The sequence below is a fragment of the Scylla paramamosain genome, chromosome 6, assembly GCF_035594125.1.
Source record: "Scylla paramamosain isolate STU-SP2022 chromosome 6, ASM3559412v1, whole genome shotgun sequence".
NCBI classification, from domain to species: Eukaryota; Metazoa; Arthropoda; class Malacostraca; order Decapoda; family Portunidae; genus Scylla; species Scylla paramamosain.
This window is the reverse complement of record NC_087156.1, coordinates 8,489,788-8,505,000: the sequence shown is the minus strand read 5'-3', so window position 1 is coordinate 8,505,000 and position 15,213 is coordinate 8,489,788. Positions and strand designations below refer to the sequence as shown.

The 15,213-nt window shown below is 39.1% G+C and overlaps 1 long non-coding RNA gene across 1 annotated transcript; it reads left to right on the top strand.

Moving 5' to 3' along the window:
* Nucleotides 1–8,474: 8,474 nt before the first annotated feature.
* LOC135101094 (uncharacterized) lies at nt 8,475–9,929 on the top strand. The gene is made up of 3 exons (XR_010269015.1): nt 8,475–8,630; nt 9,334–9,479; nt 9,743–9,929. It is a non-coding gene; the product is annotated as an uncharacterized LOC135101094 (long non-coding RNA).
* The last annotated feature ends 5,284 nt before the right edge of the window (nt 9,930–15,213 follow it).

Here is a 15,213-nt window from a genome sequence, read left to right as displayed (position 1 = left end):
TCTTTTTTTTTTCCTCATTTAGGAGGGGCACCGGCCAAGAGCAACAAAAATATAATAAAGAAAAAGGTCCACTGAGGTGCCGGTCGCTTAAAAGTACAGGATAAGTATGTTGAAACCTCCCTCTAGAAAGAGTTTAAGTCATAGAAAGAAGGAAATACAGTAGCAGGAAGTGAGTTCCAGAGTTTGCCAGAGAATGGGATGTATGATTGAGAATACTGCTTAACTCTTGCATTAGAGAGATGGACAGAATAGGGATGAGAGGAAAAAAAAGTCTTATGCAGCGAGGCCGCTGGAGGAGGGGAGGCATGCAGTTAACAATATCAGAAGAGCAGTTGGCATGAAAATAACAGAAGACAGCAAGGGATGCAGCACTGAGGCGATGAGAGAGAGATTGAAGACAGAGGAGAGTTGATAATACGAAAAACTTTTGATTCTACACTGCCTAAAACAGCGGTATGAGTGGAAAACGCCCCCTACATGTGAGGCATACTCCAAAAATGGACAGATAAGGTCCTTGTAGTAATGTAGAGAGTTAACAGCTGGGAGGGGGATAAAAAAAATTGGTGGAAACAACTCAGAACACATAACTTCTTAGAAGCTGTTTTAGCTAGAGATGAGATGTGGAGTTTCTAGTTTAGATTATAAGTAAAGGGCAGACGGAGGATGTTTAGTTTAGAAAGGGGGGCAGTTGAGTGTCACTGAAGAAGAGAGGATACTTGTCTGGAAGGTTGTGTCGAGTTGATAGGTGGAGGAATCGAGTTTTTGAGGCATTTAACAATACCAAGTTTGCTCTGCCCAATCAGAAATTTTATAGAGGTCAGAAATCAGGCGTTCTGTGGCTTCCCTGCGTGAACTGTTTACTTCCTGAAGGATTGGACGTCTACGAAAAAGACGTGGAAAAGTGTAGGGTGGTATCATCAGCGTAGGAGTAGATAGGACAAGAAGTTTGGTTTACAAGGTCATTAATGAATAATAGGAAGAGAGTGGATGACAGGACAGAACCCTGAAGAACACCACTCTTAATAGATTTAGAAGAACAGTGACCGTCTACCACATCAACAATAGAACGGTCAGAAAGAAATCTTGAAATGAAGTTACAGAGGGAAGGATAGAAGCCATAGGAGGATAGTTTGAAAAATCAAAGCTTCGTACCAGGCTCTATTAAAAGCTTTTGATATGCCGCAGGCAACAGTTAAAATTTCACCAAAATCACTAAAAGAGGATGACCGAGACTCGGTAAGGAAAGCCAGAAGATCACCAGTAGACTGGTCTCGATGGCGATCAGATAGAAGGTTGTGAAATTATAGATGTTTAAAAATTTTCCTGTTGAGGATAGTTTCAAAACTTTAGAAAGGCAGGAAATTAAAACAATAAGTCGATAGTTTGAGGGATTAGAATCGTCACTCTTTTTAGGAACAAGCTGAATATAGGCAAACTGCCAGCAGGAAGGAAAGATTGATGTTGATGGACAGAGTTGGAAGAGCTTGACTGGTCAAGGTGCAAGCACAGAGGCACAGTTTCGGAGAACAATGGGAGGGAGCCCATTAGGTTCATAATCTTTCCGAGGGTTAAGGCCAGCGAGGGCATGGAAAACATCACTGCGAAGGATCTTAATGGGTAACATGAAGTAGTCAAAGGGTGGAAGAGATGGAGGAACAAGCCCTGTATCCTCCAGTGTAGGGTTTTTAGCAAAGGTTTGAAAGAAGAGTTCAGCTTTAGAAATAAATGAGATGGCAGTGGTGCCATCAGATTGAAATAAAAGAAGGAAAGATGAAGAAACAAAGTTATTGAAGATGTTTTTCGCTACGTTCCAGAAATTACAAGTAGAGTTAGATCTTGAAAGATTTTTACACTTTTAATGAAGATCAGATACTTGTTTAGGTCATGCTGATACAGATTGGTCTGGTTGGACAAAGTCTGTGTTAACTTGTGCTTTACAGAAAATTAGCGGGTCAGATTTGACTTCTTTTACATTTTTTATGTATGTGTACATATATAGACCTTAATTATCAATATAATATAGAAATAAATTTTGACATGTAAAATAAAAAAAGCCGGGTTTTTTTTGGGGGGGAGGGGGGAGGGCGGTGTTTAATGTCAACCCTGAACAGAAGATGACAACTGGATATCAGGCGAGATGGTAGGCAGACAGCTACTCGTACCAGAAACTCAAGATGCAACACTGTTCCCATCTGGCTTCCAGCCTCATCACTTTTCCTCGCCTTGTTTGTAGCAGGGTGTTCCGCGCTACAGATCGCCTCTTCGGAAGTTCGGTCTTAAGTTTTGCTACCATATATGTTCTTTAAGTCTCCTTTATATAATCAAAGGAAGGATTTGGTGAAGATTTATTTTATTTGCCACTCCAACGTAGCAAGGCTAATTTTCACTATAGGGGTGTTGCCACCGCAGCGTGCTGCCTCCCTGTCGAAGGTGGTGTGTGTGGGGTGCTGGTGACGGAGCTAGCAGGTGAGGTGGTAGTGGTGAGGAGTGAAATACGCAAGAGCGCGGGGGTTAGACGAGGTGAGTCGTTGTCGTCCTTAGTCATCTTTCTCAGCTGCTGGGGCTTTCTTGATCCCCAACAGGCTTGCCAGTGGGAGTGTGTAGAGCTCACCTCCTGCCAGCTCCAGTCAGTCTTGCTGGGCAGGGTGCTGGCATCCCGTGTGGTGATGGTGGGGAAGGGAGCTTGGTGGACAACAAAGGCGAGGGAGTCCAGTATACTAAATGATTCCACGAGGGCGGAGAAGTGTTGCTGGAACCGCTGGCTTTGTTTCCTGTAAGCGTCCACGATGCCCTTGTAAGTGTAGAGCTCATCTCTTTGCCATAAGGGGATTTCCACCATAGGTTCAATGGAGATCGAAAGGAGCTCCTTCCTTACGGTGTTGTGCTCATCAGCTGTAGCCAGTGGATGCTGGGGTGAGGGGTCAGGGAGTGCTGCCTGGGAGTCAGGTGTGGGCTTAGGCTCATCAAGTACGGAAGTTACTGGATGTAGAATATCGCGTGCCAGCCTCAGCTCTCCCATCCTCGAGCAGCAAAAGGACCCTCCTTGTGGCATTCTATGCAGACCTGGGTGCGACCAAGGAAGCTTGACTGGGACAATCGGTCTGTCTGCAGAATGCGGCTTTATATATATATATATATATATATATATATATATATATATATATATATATATATATATATATATATATATATATATATATATATATATATATATATATATATATATATATATTGTTATTAATATACGGCAACCTGATTATTAATGTTTTTCTCTGACATCCTAAGCACACCACACTACACTGACTACAACCAACAAAACAAGAATAAATCTTATACAGAATAACTCTAGACAACAAAATCTCTCTCTCTTTCTCTCTCTCTCTCTCTCTCTCTCTCTCTCTCTCTCTCTCTCTCTCTCTCTCTCTCTCTCTCTCTCTCTCTCTCTCTCTCTCTCTCTCTCTCTCTGTCTCTCTCTCTCTCTCTCTCTGTCTCTCTCTCTCTCTCTCTCTCTCTCTCTCTCTCTCTCTCTCTCTCTCTCTTGAATTAGCCTGAAGCCAGAAAAACTTGTCCTCATCTGCCTACTTATCTATCTGTCCATTTGTATGTGAACGTGGGTATAATCTTCCTTAATTTAGGTTATCCCATTAGTTATTCTCAACTATACCATTTTGTTCATTCAAATGTCTATCTGTTTATCTATCTATTTGTCTATGTATCTATTCAACTATCTATCTAGTTTTTTTATTATTTTTGATAAATCAACTATACTTGTAATTCTATTTATATGATGAGAGAGAGAGAGAGAGAGAGAGAGAGAGAGAGAGAGAGAGAGAGAGAGAGAGAGAGAGAGAGACGAGTGAGGGTGAGTCAGGGGACGGAAATATGAGTAAATTTCAGGGAAAGGCCATTAGGGAGATTGGAAAGGATAATTGATGAGTGTAAAAAGTTAAACAATGGGAAACGATGGAAAGAAAAATAGACCGAACGGGAGACGCAGAGTAGCAGCGAAGTGCCAGACAGTAACAGAGAGAGAGAGAGAGAGAGAGAGAGAGAGAGAGAGAGAGAGAGAGAGAGAGAGAGAGAGAGAGAGAGAGAGAGAGAGAGATTTACAACCAGAATGCGAATTTATTTTCCATAAGTACAGTTTTGACAGTCATCATTTTTTCTTAACATGATACAACAATACTCGCACTTTATTACACAGAATATAATACAGTAAAATATGATAAGCAGCTATCCTTCACCACCACGGGCCGAAGAACATAAGAGTGTGAATGGTGTCTGTACTCGCATAAGTGCGTGATACTTTGTGCCACCCGGTGTTGGATTGCTGGCCTGGTATGTAGAGATGGATGAGCAGCAGGACACAAAGTCAGTTCAAGTAAAACATAAAGCACCGAAATATAGTAAAATAGTGAAATACAGTGGTAAAATAATCATGTAAATCAATTGACAGAAAATAATGAAACAGTAAGAGAGCTGTAAAACTTAACAAATACCAAGAACAAGAAACACAGGAAAACACAATAAGATTACGGTGATAAAGAATGAACCTCGAGATTTACGGCTGGAATAGATTTTGCAAGAGATATTTTTCCGTTGCTTCTTGAGATTAGAGGGAGAGAGAGAGAGAGAGAGAGAGAGAGAGAGAGAGAGAGAGAGGGAAAGCAGTATACTACATTAAATTAAAAAAAAGATAGCAAGAGGAAAGAAATGAATGAGGGATAAAGGAAGGACGAAAAAAGAAAAAAAAAAAAAACAATGAAAGAGAACCAATAGTTTAAGAAGTTTAGAGGGAAAATGGAGATAATAATAATAGGAAGGAGGAGGAAAAGAAAGCAGGGAGGAATGTAAGAAGGAAGAAGAGAAGAAAGGATGGAATGAAGGAAGAAAGGAAAGAAAGAAGGATGAAGAATTGGGTAAGACGAGGAAATAAATAAACACAGACAATGATAGAAAAGAAAAGAAGAAAAAATAAATGAAATAATCAGTTAAGAAAGTAGGAAAAAATAGAGGCTATTATAGAATGGAAAAACAAAAAGGAAGGAAAAAAACGGAAAAGGAAAGAAAGAAAAAACAAAGGAGGAAGAATCAGGGAAGAAAAGGAAAGGAATACAGAGAGAGGAGAAAAAGAACAGGATGGGCAGAGGGAAAGAGGAGACGGAGAGGAAGAGAAGCTTTAAGAGAAAGAGATTAAGATAATGAAGATAACATGATAATGAAGGAGAGGAAAATAATAAGAGGAAGAAAAAGGAAGAGTAGAAAGAAGCAGAATGTGAGGGTAGGGAAAAAGAATAAGTGAAGAAGTGAAATAAAAGAAAGTGGAAGAAGAGAAGGATAGAGGAGAGAGATTATAACAGGAAGGGAAGACAATAGAAAAGTGAAAAAGCTATTTCAGGAAGGTGATAGATAAGGAGGAGGAGAAGGAACAGAATAAATCTATGGGAAAAAAATAAATAAAAAGAAAGATGTTAAGTATAATTATGAAAAAAAAGTAAAGAGAAGAAACGAATAAAGTAGGAAGTAAGGAGGAGCGGAGCAGTAAAACAGTGAGTAGGAAGAGAAAAAAAGAAGAAAAGAAACAGTTTAAAAAGGAAGCAAAAGGATGAATATGTAGTTTGAACGGTAAAGTTGTGAACATTTATCTTTTTACAATCCTATATCTCTTGCTGTGGATTAAGTATTATAGCCATTGGTTAACAACTTTGTGAGGGCCAATAAGTCTGCTGCTATTTGTTCTTTCTTTGTGTTTCTTTGAGGAAGGAGGAAGGAGGAAGGGGGAGTGCAAGAGGAAGCAAGGAAAAAAGATAAATATAAGAGGAAGGAAGGAGGGAGGGGAAGAGAAAGATCAGAGGAATGAGGGAAAGAAGGAATGTAAGAGGAATGAGAAATATAAGAAGAAATGAAGGAAGGAGGAGGACTAGAGGAAGGAGGGAAGAATATATGGGCACAAAAGGAAGGAGAGAGGGGACAAATTTACACGAGGAAGGAAGGAAGGAGGAGTACAAGAGGAATGAAGGAAGGAGGAGAAGGAGGGAGAGGAGGAGTACAAGAGGAAGAAGGGAAGAAAGAAGGAGTATAAGTGGAATGAGGAAAGGAAGGAGTACAGCAGGAAGGAGGTAAGGAGGAGCAGCAACAACGTGACCTGTAAAGATGCGTGATAGATCGCGGTCTTTTCTTCCCCCCAAGCAATGATGCCCGACGTCTGCCCTGATCCTGAGAGAGATTAAATTATGAGGGTTCTGGAGTAAATTATGAGGGTTCACTCCAGAAAGAGAGAGAGAGAGAGAGAGAGAGAGAGAGATGGTAGTGGTACTGGTAGTGATAATGATGGTGATGGTGGTGGTGGTGATAGTGGTGGTAGTGGTGGTAGTGATGGTGGTGCTGATGATGGTGGTGGTGGTAATGTTGGTAGTGGCAGGCAGGTAAGAGTTATGCAGGAGAGAAGAGGAGAGTGTGAGGAAGCGTTGTACAGCGATAGTGAATCAACAGTGGTAGCAGGAGCGGCAGCAGTAATAGCAGCAAAAGTAGTTGCAATAAAAATTGTAGTAGCAGTACTAGTAATAGTACAAGCCACTACTACTACTACTACTAATAATAATAATAATAATAATAATAATAATACTATTACTACTTCTGCTAGGTACTGACTGGCTTGCTTTCTGGTACTTACTAAAGCCACAACTGCATCACTTCTTGGCTGCTGTAGTAGTAAGTCCTTCAGAATGAAAGGAAATGGAGTAGGATGGAAGCTAGACCTTTAGCTAGGTTTTTCTGTTGGATGATAGTGGGCAGGAACTTCAAGGACATTAGCTTTGTATATCATAGTCAGTTTGAACAGAGTGCTGAGCTCTCATTCTCTAGCTGACTGACTGAATTTATGGCCCACTTAATGCTTCTGCATGAGAATAGTTTCCGGTCTGTTAGAAAATATATGAAATATTCAAGAGACCTTTCTTTCTGTCAAACACCTTTATTTTTTTTTATAGTATCTTTTTTATCTCAAAAAATTCAATATATTATTCAAATATACATAAAAGTTTAAAAGCATTTACTTAAACTAGTATGTTCTCATTTATTGTTTGTGTTTTTAAAATTTGCTTTGTTTGTTTCTCCTGTCATCTCACTATTTCTGATTCTGTTGCAATGCCAAGGGTGTTTCTTAATGAACTGCCAAGTTTACAGCTACAGTCACAACTGTAGTCAGTGACATGTCAGTAGTTTTCTGAATTTGAATTTATGTAATCTTGGGCATTATAATTAATTGGCTGAGAAAATATGAGTAGCTTAAGTCTTAAAGGCCATGAAGAGCCATGGCCACATCCCACTGTTGAGCATATCTGTATGTCTCTCAGGGACTTCCCTCCCTCTTGGCAGTCATGAATGCCAGAGTTTCTGAATGTGTCACTCTGTAGCATAAAAGGAAAAAGTTAGTGTCATGGCAACACACTCCGAAGCAGATGTTATGAAGAATCCACATAGTCATTTAAATGGATATGAATATAAAAACAAACATGGATTTAGCAATGCTAATGAATGCAACCATAAAATACTTAAATATCACCAGTTTTCATGAAAATTCATAAATAAATATAGTTTCATGCTCTCAAACTATAAGTATTTAAAATCATTACCAATCTATTTCATAGCAGCAAGTTGTTTTGACAAATCATTTGGTTCCAAGACCTTTCTCTTTGTGTATGTTTGCTAAAGCACTTGTTGAAAATACATGTATTTAAGGATAGTTCATTCCAAGATAGAAGGCTGTGTGATACCTGATGATGTTACCTTGCTTAGCTCTGAGTTCAATGATTATGAATTACTGCAGTATAAGAGGAGTGAGATGATAATGCAGGCTACCATGCACTGGGTTGTGTAGAAGGACAGAAGTGTGGTGGTAGTAGTATAGGCTTCCACCTTTCTTTAAACTGACATGCTCACAGCTCCCAGTATCCTTATTCAGTAAAATGGTGAGGTTTTTATTGTTGCTGATATAAGTTATATCATTTGGATGTAAACAGAAGTAAGTTTTGGTGGCTCAAAGCAGACAAGAAAGTGCAAAGCAATGCAGAATCGGCTTCTGAAAATGTACATCCTTGCTCTGCATTTATCATTGTAATTTTATTTATTATCTATCCAATTCGATTCCAGTTGATAGAAACATTTCTTCATGTAGAAATTCACACAAAAATGGTTTGTTAAAGGAAGTTGAACTCAATAGTAGTATTTGACAGACATTGAAAAGATAAAAGGTTACTTATTTTTATAATGAAAAGTATTTTACAGTACAGTATAATGTACAGTATTTTAACACTGTAGTTTTCCAGCTTTAGATCTAGTATTTTTGTGTGGTTATCTATATTTATTTTATAAAACAAGAAAAGAATACAACCTACAATATTTTTTTTAAATAAACATTTCTCACATTCTTTCAGTCATCTTAAGGGGAATACGTATCATTGCAGAGTGTTCTAGTTGTCTCTCTGGCCAACATTCAAGTACCAATCTTGCTGGGAGAGGTGGTGAATGTGGTGGCCAGGTTTACCAGCGAGGCAGCAAGGGAGGGAAGGAGTTTCCCCCAGGAAATTGCTGCCCCTGTGCTCAAACTAGTAAAGTATTATTTCATTCAGGTGAGTAAGTGAAAAGAAGTGAGTATGTAAGTATGACTGGAATGTGTTTTTCCAATTATTATGTTTATTAATGGTATCAGGACATAAACTGATATCTTATGGAAAAATAAAGGCTGTCATTTAGGACTAATTATATTTGCATAATCTTATAGAAATAACAGAAGTCTGTGCATACATATTTGTAATATGATACAAGAAATTAGTTTTTTAATGTGAACATTGATGGAAGTGAATAGTGGGAAAATTAATTAAGAGCAAAGAGAGTTTAGGAAAACAAATTGTTGAGCATTTTAGAATCAGACAGTATTAGAGGTATATTTAGGAAGGGATAGAAAATACTGACCATCCCTTTGGAGAATATTCCTGGAGAAAGAAAGGCATCAGAAATAGATAGGCAGGACATTTTGTTCACTGTTGAATGAAGTGATGACATTTCATACAATAATATTGGCCAATCATTTATTTGTGTAATGATTGTTTAATTAAAATTAGATAATCTGAATAAACTATAAAAATTGGCAGAATATCTTATCCTGTGAAAAATTATATCCGAGAATGTTTTAAATTTTCATTGTGACAGTATACCTAAAATTAATATATAGAATTTATGCCGTAATTATGAAGACACCAATACTGGAATACTCATAAGACAACTTGCCTCTCTGCTTGTATTTCATGTGATTAATTAGTGCATGGGTGACAGGCTGCCTTCACCCTCTCCTACATTTCCTTCCTGACACGCATGGGAGAGCGGATTGCAGATGACCTTCGGAAGCAGCTGTTTGCCACACTCCTCAAGCAGGACATGGCCTTTTATGACCAACACAAAACTGGTGAACTAGTCAACAGGTAGGTACTCAGATATATTGTAATTATTGTGGTGCTTTATTATCTTTCCTTTTTTTTTTCTGTGGTATTTTATTATTTTTGTTGAATTATCATTACTTAAGTCCCATGAAGTGTGTGTGTGTGTGTGTGTGTGTGTGTGTGTGTGTGTGTGTGTGTGTGTGTGTGTGTGTGTGTGTGTGTGTGTGTGTGTTTTCTTTCATATGTTCTTGCAGCCTTTACAATTGTTATGCTTTGTAATGAGGCAATTATATGCATTTTTACAGACTGACTGCAGATGTACAGGACTTCAAGAGTTCCTTTAAACTTTGCATATCACAAGGAATGCGCAGTGTTACTCAGGTGAGTGAAGTTACATGACAGATGTCTTATGAGTACATAAAGATCTGACCGTTTATTTCTTATATTTTGATATTTCTTCCTCCTCTTCCTTCTCTCCCTCATCCTAAAGGTCAAGGTGAGTAGATGAGGGAGTGGAGAGGATGGAAGGAGCCGAGATGAGGGGATTAGGTGAAGTAAATGTAGATGAGTTGTATAAATATTTCGTAGATAAATTGCATACAGGTCAGTTAGCAAATATCCTGTATAGAGCAATAAGATCACAGGTTACCCTAAATGGATGACTGCTAGGTTAAAACATTATATAGGGCAGAAGAGAAGTATATATAAGAGATTAAGGACAGGTGAAGAAGTTTTAAGGCCACAATATAATGAACTAGAATAGTCAGGAGGTTAATGAGGAAAGCTAAGGGCAATTATGAATTAAAGGTAGCCAGCCAGGCGAAGACGGACGCCAAGGGATTTTATCAGGTATACAGATACTATAGGTCCATTAAAGGCAGCAGATGGGGAGCTGATTAGTTCTGGGGATGAGATTAGTAAAATTCTGAATGAGTATTTTTTAACTATCTTCACCCAGGAAAACATGCAGGATATGCCAAATAGTGAACAGATGTTTAGAGCAGATGAGAATGAGGAGCTGACAGATATTTCCATAACTAAGGAGATAGTGGAACAGGAGATAGATAGGCTAAAATGTTCAAGACACCAGGAGCAGATGAAATATATCCCAGAATACTTAAGGAATGCAAAGAGGTTATTAGTGAGCCCTTAGTTTCTGTCTTTAGGAAATCACTTGAGTCAGGTGAGGTACCAGTAATGTAGAGGCAAGATAATGTAGTACCCATCTTTAAGAAAGGAGGTAAAACTTTAGTGTCTAATTATAGACCTGTCAGCTTAACTTCAGGTGTGGGTAAAATATTGGTGTCAATAATAGCAAGGAACATTAGGGAGCATGTAGACAAACATAGCTTGGTAAATCAGTCACAGCATGGCTTCACAAAGGGGATGTCTTGCCTGACGAACTTGTGCATGAGGCAGTAGATAATAGTGATAGTTATTACATTTTATATCTGGACTTTAATAAAGCATTTGACAAGGTACTCCATCAAAGGCTTCTGAGAAAAGTTAGGGCACATGGGATAGATGGGAAGGTGTTAGGCTGGATAAGGTCATGGCTAAGCAACAGGTGACAAAGAGTTGTAATAAATGGCTCTAAATCCGAGTGGGGGCATGTAATTAGTGGGGTGCCACAGGGATCAGTATTAGGGCCATTGTTGTTTTTAATATATATCAATGACTTGGATAGTGGAACTAGTAGTGATGTTAATAAATTTGCGAATGACACAAAGATAGGTATATTAATTAGGTCAGAATCAGATGTTATCGCCTTGCAGGCAGATTTTAGATAGGACGAGTGAATGGATGGACAGATGGCAAATGCAGCCCATAACAAGGGGTAAGCAAAATTCTTAGAATCAGCAACCAGGATAGAACAAGAAATAACGGGTTCAAGCTTGAAAAATTTAGGTTTAAGAGAGAGATAGGAAGAAATTGGCTCTCAAATAGAGTGGTAGATGAGTGGAACGGACTCAATAATCATGTTGTTAGTGCTAAGAGATTAGGGAGCTTTAAGAGAAGATTAGACAGGTTTATGGATGGGGATAATAGGTGGAAATAGGTTGGTATATTTCATTTTTTTTTTTTTTTTTATGTAAGAAGGACACTGGCCAAGGGCAACAAAAATCAATAAAAAAAAATGCCCACTGAAATGCCAGTCCCGTAAAAGGGTCAAGGCAGTGGTCAAAAATTGGTGGATAAGTGTCTTGAAACCTCCCTCTTGAAGGAATTCAAGTCATACAGGGACTGCCACGTGTAAGCCTGGTCGCTTCTTGCAGCTTCCCTTATTTCTTATGTTCTTATGTTCTTATGTACTACTACTACTACTACTACTACTACTACTACTACTACTACTATTACTACTACTACTACTACTACTACTACTACTACTACTACTGCCAATCACTACTACTACTACTACTGCCAATCACTACTGCTATTACCATTGCTATCACCACCGTTGCCACAAACACTACCGCAGCCACCACCACCACTACCACCACTACCACCATCATCGGGTTACAGGTTTCTCCATCAATCTTTAAGCTTCTGAGTTTCGTGCAGCTCAACTCTAACACTCGCCGCGCCTCAGACAGGATGCAAAACACTGGTCATTGGCGCCTGAGGCAGAAGCTCAAGTACAGCGGAGCGCCGATAGGACATGTGGTTCTCTTTAAAACCAGCGCTAGCTCTCCTAATGTGCATTGAACTTTTACTGTGTTGCATTGTACGTTTTTTTTTTTTTTTTATTATTATCATGACGAGATAGGTTGAGTCACCTGGCTATGAATCTGACTAAACCAGGAACATATGCATACGTAACAAGCTTCACATTTTGGTAGTTTAGCCTCTAACATTTTTTCCTCGTCAAAGGTATTGCAGAATAGATTGAATGGCTGGTACATACGCAATGCGTTTTTTTTTTCACAAAGCTGCAATTACTCCCATAAGCGGAGCGAACTGACACCATTTTTATGACGAGAGGGAGTGAGGGTGGAAGAGAAGAAGGGAGGGATGGAGGAAGGAAGGGATAAAAAGAGAGGGAGACTAATGATGGAAGGATGAGGGGAAGAGCAGGGATTGAGGGAGAAAATGAAGAAAAGGGATAGGGACGAATAGGGGGAGGTGATGAAGGAGTCGGAGGGAACAAAGTAGGTCATTGGAATAAACTGGGTGGGCAGGGAGGGAGGGAGAGGGAGACAAGGAGAGACATACCAGAGGGAATAAGCGTACAAACTTTACCTTCCGTCAGTTAAATGTGCCAGTCAGCTTTGTTTACCTCAAGAGAGCAAATTTTTACATTGCAACGGTATTAGTGTGAGTTACTCCGCTTAATGGGTGTACTTAGATCTTAGGTAGGGATTGGATGAATTACCCACAATGCCAAAATTTTCTTTCCCAAACCATTAAAAAGAAATTTCTAGACCCTGGTTGTGTGCTGCGAGGGAATGTGTCCTTCCCGAGGGCGGCTCATGGCTCATGGCTCCTGGGTGTCGACGTCCTCGAAAAAGATTACGAGCTGTGGTGTGGTGCTCGTCTAGTCCACAATACGTGACTAGTTCTTACACATTGTCAATTGCTAGTGAAAAACGGAATCTATGAAACACATCTTTCCCTTCTACTTCTCAACCATTATTACCTGAGAATGAAATAAAAGCATGGAAATCTAAATTCAAGTAAAACATTTCGTAATATCGGGATACTTATAATGATACTTGAAAGCAGTAAGATAGCGTAAAAATGTAGACATTCGTTTCTTTCCACTATGACTGTCATTCGAGGAGGGAAAACTATCCCATAGAAGACGGAAAAAAAGTAAATGCTAATGGTCAAGATGTATACATTATTTACCTAATCATTATTTACCTAACCTAACATTATTTACCTAACCAGGCCGCTCTTTCATTCAGCTACAAATTTTACTTCTGTATATCTAGCAGTATCAAAACAACAGCTGAGGGAGAAGCAATAGATTGAAGTAGCATTTTAAGTAGATGTTTGTGCATCATTGCTTCACCACCATCTTGGCATCAACAAACAAGAAGGTGCCACACGAGAGACCCGCGGACAATGCAGGGCGTGGCAAGGGTGTGGCTGAGGCGTGGCGGAAATGCCGAGATTACGTGGGAGAGGTCAGCTGTGGGCTTAACGAGGAGTGTGTGCCGCGGGTGTGATGGGGTGTAGCAGGGGTGATTGCGGCAGGGTGAAGAGGAAGGGGCATGACTCTGTACCCTTCTTGATATTTTCCTATCGATCAGCGAGGTTAATCAACGGAGGGTTCGGTAAATACTTGGATGGGTGACTGCCATGATGCTGATTTCCATGTAGGTTCCCCGTTGATATTTCCGCGTGGACATTTCCCTAAATATAGAATTGATAGTCTTGTACTGTGACAATCAAACACTGACTGAAATCTTTACTGTTAGTGGTTCAGGTTAGATTAGGTTGATGGTCAGATAAATGAGAAGGGAAGATGTCTGAATTGGACGATGGCTTGCTAGGGAAAAGTATAGACTTGATAAAGCAAACCAGAATAAAAAATATTCTAAGGGGAAAAGATCCAAAAGGTGAATAAGTTAGAGGAGGAAATGTCCGGGAGAGGAAAATGTTCGTATCCAGGAGGGGAATAAGTCAAGGGGGAAGTAAGCGGAGGGAAAAATCCAGAAAGGGAAATGTCCCACACTCGAACAGCATAGTGCTCAGCCTGAAGGGGGCAAGAAGGGACGAGGAGGGTGGCGTGTGGCGTCAGGCAATGTGGCGGTCTGGTGGTGTGGTGGTGTAGTAGGGGCCGAGCTGTGTTGTGCTGTAATTGGAACCACACGAGGCAGTATTTCGTACATTGTCAGTTACACTAAAAGAGCGGAATTCACTTACTGCCGCGTGAAACTAATGGAATTTTCTAGCTTTTACCTGAAAACTGTTGGGCAGAGAATCGTTCGTTCAAGCCATCTGATTAATATTTAGCATCATGCTTGATGCCGCGCCGCGCAACACTAAACACAATGAGGAAGTGTACTTTACGCCTCATGGTAATGTATGCAAGGCGAACAAAGACACTGATCGACACCCAGGCTAAAATTTACATTGTCACAGCACACAGAAAAGAGCCAGACAAGAGTTAAGATTCACGTGAAGGCGAGATAAGTATCAATAAAAAATGTATACCTAGCGATCAAAGAAGCTGATCGATATTGGTGTTTACAAAGAGTCATTATACATTAAAAGAAAAAAAAAATGAAACGTTGCAGGAAGTCATTAGTATTTTTGTAGAGATGAATTAGCTACTATATCAACTACCATATTGCCGTAATGGAGTGAGGAAGCGAACGAGGATACTGATCAACACTAAGATTTGCATCGACTACCTACACACACACACACACAAACACACACACACAGGGAGGAAAAAAATAAGATACAATTGCCATTAAAGATCATAGTACGGTGAAGTCAAAATGTAATGGTTGCAGGCTGAGAGACTGATGGGCATTAACATTGATACATAAAAAAAAAAAAAAAAAAATCAATAAGAAAATACAAATATATATATATATATATATATATATATATATATATATATATATATATATATATATATATATATATATATATATATATATATATATATATATATATATATATATATATATATATATATATATATATATATATATATATATATATATATATATATATATAATAATGATAGAAAAGTTAGATTCAGCTATTAGTGTTTATGTTAAGGATGAATAGTTACCAATCACATCATCACTGTAAC